This window comes from Pseudochaenichthys georgianus, chromosome 9 (genome assembly GCF_902827115.2).
Source record: "Pseudochaenichthys georgianus chromosome 9, fPseGeo1.2, whole genome shotgun sequence".
NCBI lineage: Eukaryota > Metazoa > Chordata > Actinopteri > Perciformes > Channichthyidae > Pseudochaenichthys > Pseudochaenichthys georgianus.
In genome coordinates, this window is record NC_047511.1 from 17098731 (window position 1) to 17107312 (window position 8582).

Here is an 8582-nt window from a genome sequence, read left to right on the forward strand (position 1 = left end):
ATTGTTTTGTTGTTGTTGTACAATACTTCTGCTCCTACTGAAACAGGATGTTTCTTGGCTGATATTTTTAATAATTTGCACATTAATAGTTGTCTAGGTTACTTTGCCTCAATACAATTATAATTTAAAACAATTATACAACATGTTAATTTGACCAATAATAGCATATATAAACTTACAGTTAATACAGAAATTAGTCAGAGGAGCATGACAGTTCATTCATGACCTTGGAAAGAACATACAACAAAGTCAACAAAAAATGTGAAGACCTTTTGTGTCATCGAACAACTGCACTGGCTCTTTTTGAAATTTATTTATTTCCTGTGTGAGAGGTGGTATAGCGTTTACAGTAAAACCATCATTCAAATATGATGGACATATTTCACTTATAACAAATTACTAATTCCTTTTAATCAACCTAAAAGCTAAGCCAATAGACTAGCTTTTTGTGACAGCTTTACTCCACCTCCTGCTACATCAACATCCACTTCCGTTCTCACCCGAGTAGCAGAGATCTAGGTTGCAGGGGGCCTCACTGGTTCCAGTGTGTGTGCTGTCGTGTGCTGTGAAATTCTTGTGCCAAAGAAAGTCCTCATTGACCCGCCTTTAGCAAACACGCTATGACAGTGTCCAGGGGAGACCCAACAGAGCAGCGATTCAGCTGCCTGCAACTGGATCCCTCCTCCTCACACAGAGCCCCCTCTCAGCCCGTCCTGCAGGGCCAGGAAGGAAGGCAGCTCAGCACCTTGAAAGAGCAACTTCCCATGTACCTGTCTGAGCTGTGTCGGATGTCAGCTTTTGTTACCACAAGTTTTAGTTCACTGACAAGGAGGGCAATGTCCCCACAGCCTGTGGAAGAGCGCAGAGGAAGATCTCCAATCTGGGGTGTAACGTTTCATGGGGTTTGTAATGATTATTGCAGCAGCCTATGGAAGTGGGTAAACAGACTGTGGCCCAGGGACTGACAATTGTCGTGGAAGGCACCAGGGGCGGGCGAGTAAATAGAGGGATAGTTTAAAGGCATGGTTAAATATTTTGGGAAATAGGCTTATGTTCTTTTTTTGGCAATCAATCAATCAATGTTTATTTATATAGCCCAATATCACAAATGTTACATTTGTCTCAGTGGACTTCACAGTTTGTACAGAATATCAGTATGACAATACGACACCCTCTGTCCTACTCCTTAGGCTTAGACCCTCACATCGTACAAGGAAAAACTTCCAAAAAAGGAAAAACCCCACAGTTTAAAGGGGAAAATGGGAGAACCCTCAGGGAGAGCAACAGAGGAGGGATCCCTCTCCCAGGACGGACAAACGTGCAATAGATATGCCGTGTGTAAATTGAAAAGATAATACATTTACAACATACACTGAACACAAATATAAATGCAACACTTTTGTTTTTGCTCCCATTTTTCATGAGATGAACTCAAAGATCTAAAACATTTTACACAAAATAACCATTTCTCTCAAATATTGTTCACAAATCTGAAAAAATCTGTGATAGTGAGCACTTCTCCTTTGCCGAGATAATCCATCCCACCTCACAGGTGTGGCATATCAAGATGCTGATTAGACAGCATGATTATTGCACAGGTGTGCCTTAGGCTGGCCACAATAAAAGGCCACTCTGAAACGTGCAGTTTTGCTTTATTGGGGGGGTCCGAAAACCAGTCAGTATCTGGTGGTGTGACCACTATTTGCCTCACGCAGTGCAACACATCTCCTTCGCATAGAGTTGATCAGGTTGTTGATTGTGGCCTGTGGAATGTTGGTCCACTCCTCTTCAATGGCTGTGCAAAGTTGCTGGATATTGGCAGGAACTGGAACATGCTGTCGTATACGCCGATCCAGAGCATCCCAAACATGCTCAATGGGTGACATGTCCGGTGAGTATGCTGGCCATGCAAGAACTGGGATGTTTTCAGCCTCCAGGAATTGTGTACAGATCCTTGCAACATGGGGCCGTGCATTATCATGCTGCAACATGAGGTGATGGTTGTGGATGAATGGCACAACAATGGGCCTCAGGATCTCGTCACGGCATCTCTGTGCATTCACAATGCCATCAATAAAATGCACCTGTGTTCGTCGTCCATAACATACGCCTGCCCATACCATAACCCCACCACCACCATGGGCCAATCAATTCACAACATTGACATCAGAAAACCGCTCACCCACACAACGCCGCACACACGCTGTCTGCCATCTGCCCTGAACAGTGAAAACCGGGATTCATTCGTGAAGAGAACACCTCTCCAACGTGCCAGACGCCATCCAATGTGAGCATTTGCCCACTCAAGTCGGTTACGACGACGAACCGGAGTCAGGTCGAGACCCCGATGAGGACGACGAGCATGCAGATGAGCTTCCCTGAGACTGTTTCTGACAGTTTGTGCAGAAATTCTTTGGTTATACAAACCGATTGTTGCAGGAGCTGTCCGAGTGTCTGGTCTCAGACGATCTTGGAGGTGAACATGCTGGATGTGGAGGTCCTGGGCTGGTGTGGTTACACGTGGTCTGCGGTTGTGAGGCCGGTTGGATGTACTGCCAAATTCTCTGAAACGCCATTGGAGACGGCTTATGGTAGAGAAATGAACATTCAATTCACGGGCAACATCTCTGGTGGACATTCCTGCTGTCAGCATGCCAATTGCACGCTCCCTCAAAACTTGCGACATCTGTGGCATTGTGCTGTGTGATAAAACTGAACATTTTAGAGTGGCCTTTTATTGTGGCCAGCCTAAGGCACACCTGTGCAATAATCATGCTGTCTAATCAGCATCTTGATATGCCACACCTGTGAGGTGGGATGGATTATCTCGGCAAAGGAGAAGTGCTCACTATCACAGATTTTTTCAGATTTGTGAACAATATTTGAGAGAAATGGTTATTTTATAGAAAATGTTTCAGATCTTTGAGTTCATCTCATGAAAAATGGGAGCAAAAACAAAAGTGTTGCATTTATATTTTTGACAGTGTGCGAAAAAGTACACGTCTCACCGTCCAGGACGTGTTATTTACAATATCGGATAAGTAGATCTGTCAATTGACTTGTCCGGCGGACAAGTGACGTTTATTGACAAATTATTGGTACATTCAGTTTACAAAAGGCAGAACTCATTCGCAAATTGTACGTGTCCTCCATTGTTCGTTTAGAAATGTTAGTTTCGGTGCTGCTTGTCGATTCATAAGGAAATGCATCTCGCCGCTTTCTGTACAGTTAGACGGGGGCGGGGCGGGAAGTGTAGCACAGTGGCAGGGTTGGGAAGCAAAACTCGGTTCCGAGTAGGAACAAATAACAATTGTCCGGTACCGGGATTACGGAGCGTCCACACTACAGCTTCAAAAATAGCTTGGAGCTGGGCGTGTCTGGAGCTTGGGGATTTTATTCAAGCAACACGGCCAACAACCAATCACATGAATCTCCCGCCCCCGACATACAAAGCAAAAAACCCCGGGGATTTTATGCGAGCAATATATATATAAACTCCCCAAACAGGCGAAAACCATGCCTGGTTCCTCCGGTTTGTATCCCGGGAGGTGAAGAGGGTCTGGTCATACAAAACCGGGTGATTTGCTACGGCGATAGTTAGTTTCTCTTCCGACTTTTTTTGAAATATAGAAATGAACGGCGGGATATCTCTCCCAGCTTAGACGCGGTTTGATTGGCTACGGCTTCAGCTGTCAGATTTTGGGAAACGGGATTTGATTGGCTGGCGCTGGCTACTCCGGCGTCTCAGGCGACAGAAGTTGAACAATGTTCAACTTCTGTCGCCTGAGACGGACCGCTCTGCTACCCACAATTCAGTTCGGCGAAAAAGCGCGGCTACGTGACGTCACCCCATTGAAAGTGAATGGGCAGATTGGAGCTTTCGACGCTGTCGACGCTGTAGTGTAGACGGGCCGTTAATAAGAGTTGTGAGGACAGGAGGCGAGGCCGAGCCCCGCGGACTGCAGCTCTCTCTCTATGCTCCGTATCAGCTGATCTCTCTCTCTCTCTCTCTCTCTCTCTCTCTCTCTCTCCACACAGTGGATCCGCTACCCGTTTAACAGCCTCATCTTTGTCAAACTTTCTTATGTTCAACTTCTTTCTCTAACACGTAATGAAGGTTAATAAGCCTTTTAGGTCCTGTGTTGTTAATATTGACCGCCATTTCCTTTATGAAGTGAAGCAGCCTCCTGTCTGTGTCCTCGCGCTGTCCTCACATCCCCAGACCCCCAGATTCGGAGGAGCACAGGGATGTCAGTATTGTTTATGAAGCAGGGTATAGAAAGTAGCTACATTATTTAAATGAAAATACGATACTATATTTATTTACTTTTACAAACAGTGAGCAGCTGGGCAGCTGCAGCATGTGTATTGCAGGTGTGTATAAGCGTGCAAGCGTCTTTGAGTTGTAGAAAAGTGCTAGGCCTATAGGCTATAAATATAATGTATTATTATTATTATTAGGTTATGTCCTATGTGTTGGACATGTGTGGTTGGACTCAGGTTGCAGTGTAACATCAGAGGAGACTGGGCCAATTGTAGCCTAAATTCTCAAACTGCACCACTTAGAACTAACTAAACAATGCAGAGATTATTTTTATATAATTGTATTCAATAACCGTAAGAAATTAAACAGTATGAAGTGATTTGTTAATAGGAATACAGATTTTACTTAATGTTTACATAAATATATTTTTCTCCCAGTTTGACTTATTTTTACCCTCTCAAAGAACCGGAATCGAGAACCGAAAATAACCGGAATCGAAAAGCAGAACCGGAATCGTTAAAATCCAAACGATACCCAACCCTATGTGTGATGCAGTAAAATCTTACCGCTCACTTACATTAGCGGTGTCGTAAAAAACCGTGGGAAAATGTAAAATACGATGACGAAGATTCCTGTGGCCCCCAGTGGACAAGTACTCTCTAAAAACTTTTTCTCACACTGAGGTAGACCAAATGTTTGGCAATGCATGTGTCTATAATAATAAGATGAATCCACGAGGATGTCAACAATCCTGTGGGAGACATCAGGGAAGTAGTATGATGAAGGTCAGGCAGGACCACAGTGAGAGGTTCAGCCACGACTCGAAATCCAGGACTCAGATCAGGACTCAGGATCAGTCACGACTCAGGATCCCGGCGTAGATAGACACCAAAATGAAATTTGGGGGAAGCTGGGTTATTCGGAACATGAGAGTACACAGGTACAGACAGAGAGAAGGAAGAAGTAAGGTGTCCCCCAACAGTCTAAGCCAAGCAGCAAAACTAGGGGCTGAATCTAATCAGCCCTAACTATAAGCTTTATCAAAAAGGAAGGTCTTAAGCGCACTCTTAAAAACGGATAGGGTGTCTGCCGCCTGAACACAAACTGGTAGCTGATTCCACAAAAGTGGAGCTTGATAAGAAAAGGCTCTGGCTCCCATTGTACTTTTAGAGACTCTAGGAACAACCAACAACCCTTCATTCTTGGAACGCAATGCCCTAGTAGGACAGTAGGGTATAATGAGTTATTTAAGGTAAGATGACGCCTGCCCATTAAGGGATTTGTAGGTGAGAAGAATAATTTTAAATGATATCCTGTGTTCTATAGGGAGCCAGTGTAAGGCAGCCAGAACAGGAGTAATGTGATCCCTTTTCCTAACTCTGGTTAGTACACGAGCTGCAGCATTTTGAATCAGCTGAAGCGACTTGACTGACTTCTTGGTACTCCCTGATAATAAAGAGTTACAATAATCCAGCCTTGAAGTAACAAATGCATGGACTAGTTTTTCTGCATCGTTTTGAGGCAAGATATGCCTGATTTTTGCAATGTTACGTAAAAAGGCGGACCTTGAGATTGATTTTATGTGGGTGTTAAAGAATCCTGATCAAATATACCAAGATTCCTTACAGTCTCCCTGGAGGCCAAATTAATGCCATCCATAGTTAATATATCTTTAGATAATTTGTTTCGTAGAGTCTTTGGGCCGAGTACAATAACTTATTTTTACGAAGAGGTTTTATCACTGCTACTTTAAATGAGTGTGGAACATACCCTGATAATAAAGACATATTCATATGATTTAATAAAGAAGTGCTAATTAATGGAAACACTTCCTTGAACAGCTTAGTTGGAATTGGGTCTAAGATACACGTTGATGGTTTAGAAAAAATAATCATTGAATTCAATTGTTCAAGGTTCAATAGTTGAATAAAAGGATTGATATCACTTTCTGTTGAAGGTGATAAACTTCTGCTGATAAAACTTCTGCAGATGCATAGATTAGCTTAGCATAAACACTGGTAACAGCCTGGCTCTGTCCAACGGAGCCTCTAAGATAATTTACACTTTTGTTGAATACTTACAAAAGCTAAAGTGGCAAAACTTGATGTTAATTAAGAAGACAATGCTCCCGGCTAAGTATGGAATATAACTCTTTGTTATTCACCACCAGGTGCTTTGACCAACCTGATCTCACCAGAATCCGTGACTCCACCACGACTCCTTAACACCGCATTGCGTGGTGGAGTGTGTCTGCACCACGCAAACAACCCCATTAGGCGCATTCACACCGCAGTACTTTTCCCACAAAGGTTCATGAGAACTTAGTTCATGAGAACTCTTTTGTCGCGTTCACACCAAAAAGAGCCGGTACTAAAATGTGTTTATGAGAACCTTTTTACCCCATAATGATACCTTGAGGTCTGTGATGATGGCGAGTGATCTGTTGCCATGGCAACGGCATTTAAAAATGTAAAACTCAAATTAAACACATTAACAGCCTTCAAAGCATATTTTAATGTCTATGTGCATGTTAATTGCATCAATTATTTCAGTTATGACTTCAAGAAAGGGCCTTCATTTGTTTTTTAACGTACAGCTTTTTAATTTTAATTTAATATTGTATATTTACTCACTTTTTACTGAAAAACATGTGATATAAATGAAATCATATCACATTATTTCCTACCAGTATTTTAAAAAATATATTAAAAAAGTGCCATCGTATTGACAAATTGATAGAATTGACAGGATAATATCAATGGTAATATAATACTGTGAACAGAGCCATTCCGCATGTACTTCTACTTTTGATACTTCGAGTACATTTAGCTGATAATACTTATACTCTTTTACTTAAGAAACACTTTGAATTCAGGACTTTCAATTTTATTGAACACAGAAAGCAACAGACAAGACAGGACAAAATAATACACAGACAGATCGTGACAACTAATACATTTTGAGGCATTAGTGAACCTAATACAGCTGATTGTAACAGCTCCCCCCCAGCAGCGGTCACTCATGACCCCATCTCAAATGATGGCCTGCTTCTTTTGTGGAACCTCACAACCTCTTCATCCTGAAATATATTTAGAGAGGTTAAATGTTTAACACTCACACTGGTTCAAGACTTTATCATTTGTGATTCAACAACTTCTACCTGCATTGCCTTTTCCTCCCGTCACCTCTTGCAGTCTTGCGACCTCTCTTGTTCAGACCTTGGTGAATGAAAGACAAACATTAAAAACATTCATTAAAAATGATATAGTCAGGTTACAGTGTAACAAATAGTCTCAAGAATGCAAATGTAAATTGTAAAATTAAAGAAACATACGGCATGGGAACGTTTTTGAGGAGAACTAGGCACCATCAGTGCCTAATTTGCTGCATGTTTGTCTTGGAATATAAAAAGCACACAACCAGATGGGTCAACAACATATGTCCTGAAAAGTCTTGTATCCACAAGTGATATCAATGAAAAACTGAAATATGAAACTCTTATTTCTACATACCTCATTGAAATCAAATTGGGCTCTTGCCACAATGTAAAATGCGTACTATAAATAAAGAAATAGTATATTACAGTATATTAGGTTGTTGTGATGCTATGGTGTTCATTGACAAATAATATTCCTCCGTGAATGTTGTTTTGGATATAAATAAATCACAGCATGTCTCAAACTATGAGCAATAATGGAGTGCATAGCATGCTGACAGCAGTATACATTTGTATACATTATTATAAACAGAAAAAAAGGACTACTATATGTTTACTGTATATCCAGTATCTTACCATCAAAACAAACACCCCACAGTTGTTCGAGAACCCTTGTCTTGGTAGGCCCTGTAGTGTGAAAAGTCAAAAGTGTCAAAAATGACAATTACATCATACTCTTCAGTAGAATAATTTTAACAAATCTAACCTGGACATCATCCACACCAAGACTTGCCCAAGGCCCAGGGCACAAGATCTGAGCAAGGTTTCTGCGAACACAATGCATGTGAAAGTTAAGAATAAGTACAATTTAATTCAACTTTATAAGTACTCGAAAATCATGCAGAAAATCTTTGAACACTGTTGGAACAGGAACAAACTTGAACTTCCAAAAAAAAAGTCATTAAGGGGTAAAACAGAACAGCCCCGCTGTCAAGTTCAAGTTGTTATGGTTCTGTTCAATGCCTTTTATTTAATACAATGCATCCCATGTTAGTTCAAATAAAACAGAGCCATAGATTAAAAAAAGATGGACAAGTGGTCTAAAACAGAACTACCACTGTCCGGATGTGATGTAACTGTGCGCCAAAAAACCTGAATGGT

The 8582-nt window shown here is 41.5% G+C and overlaps 1 long non-coding RNA gene across 1 annotated transcript; it reads right to left on the minus strand.

Annotated features, from left to right (window-relative positions):
• Nucleotides 1-7212: 7212 nt before the first annotated feature.
• LOC117452148 (uncharacterized) lies at nt 7213-7665 on the minus strand. The gene is made up of 3 exons (XR_004552774.1): nt 7599-7665; nt 7425-7482; nt 7213-7343 (listed from the first exon to the last, which is right to left on the minus strand). It is a non-coding gene; the product is annotated as an uncharacterized lncRNA (long non-coding RNA).
• Nucleotides 7666-8582: the final 917 nt, after the last annotated feature.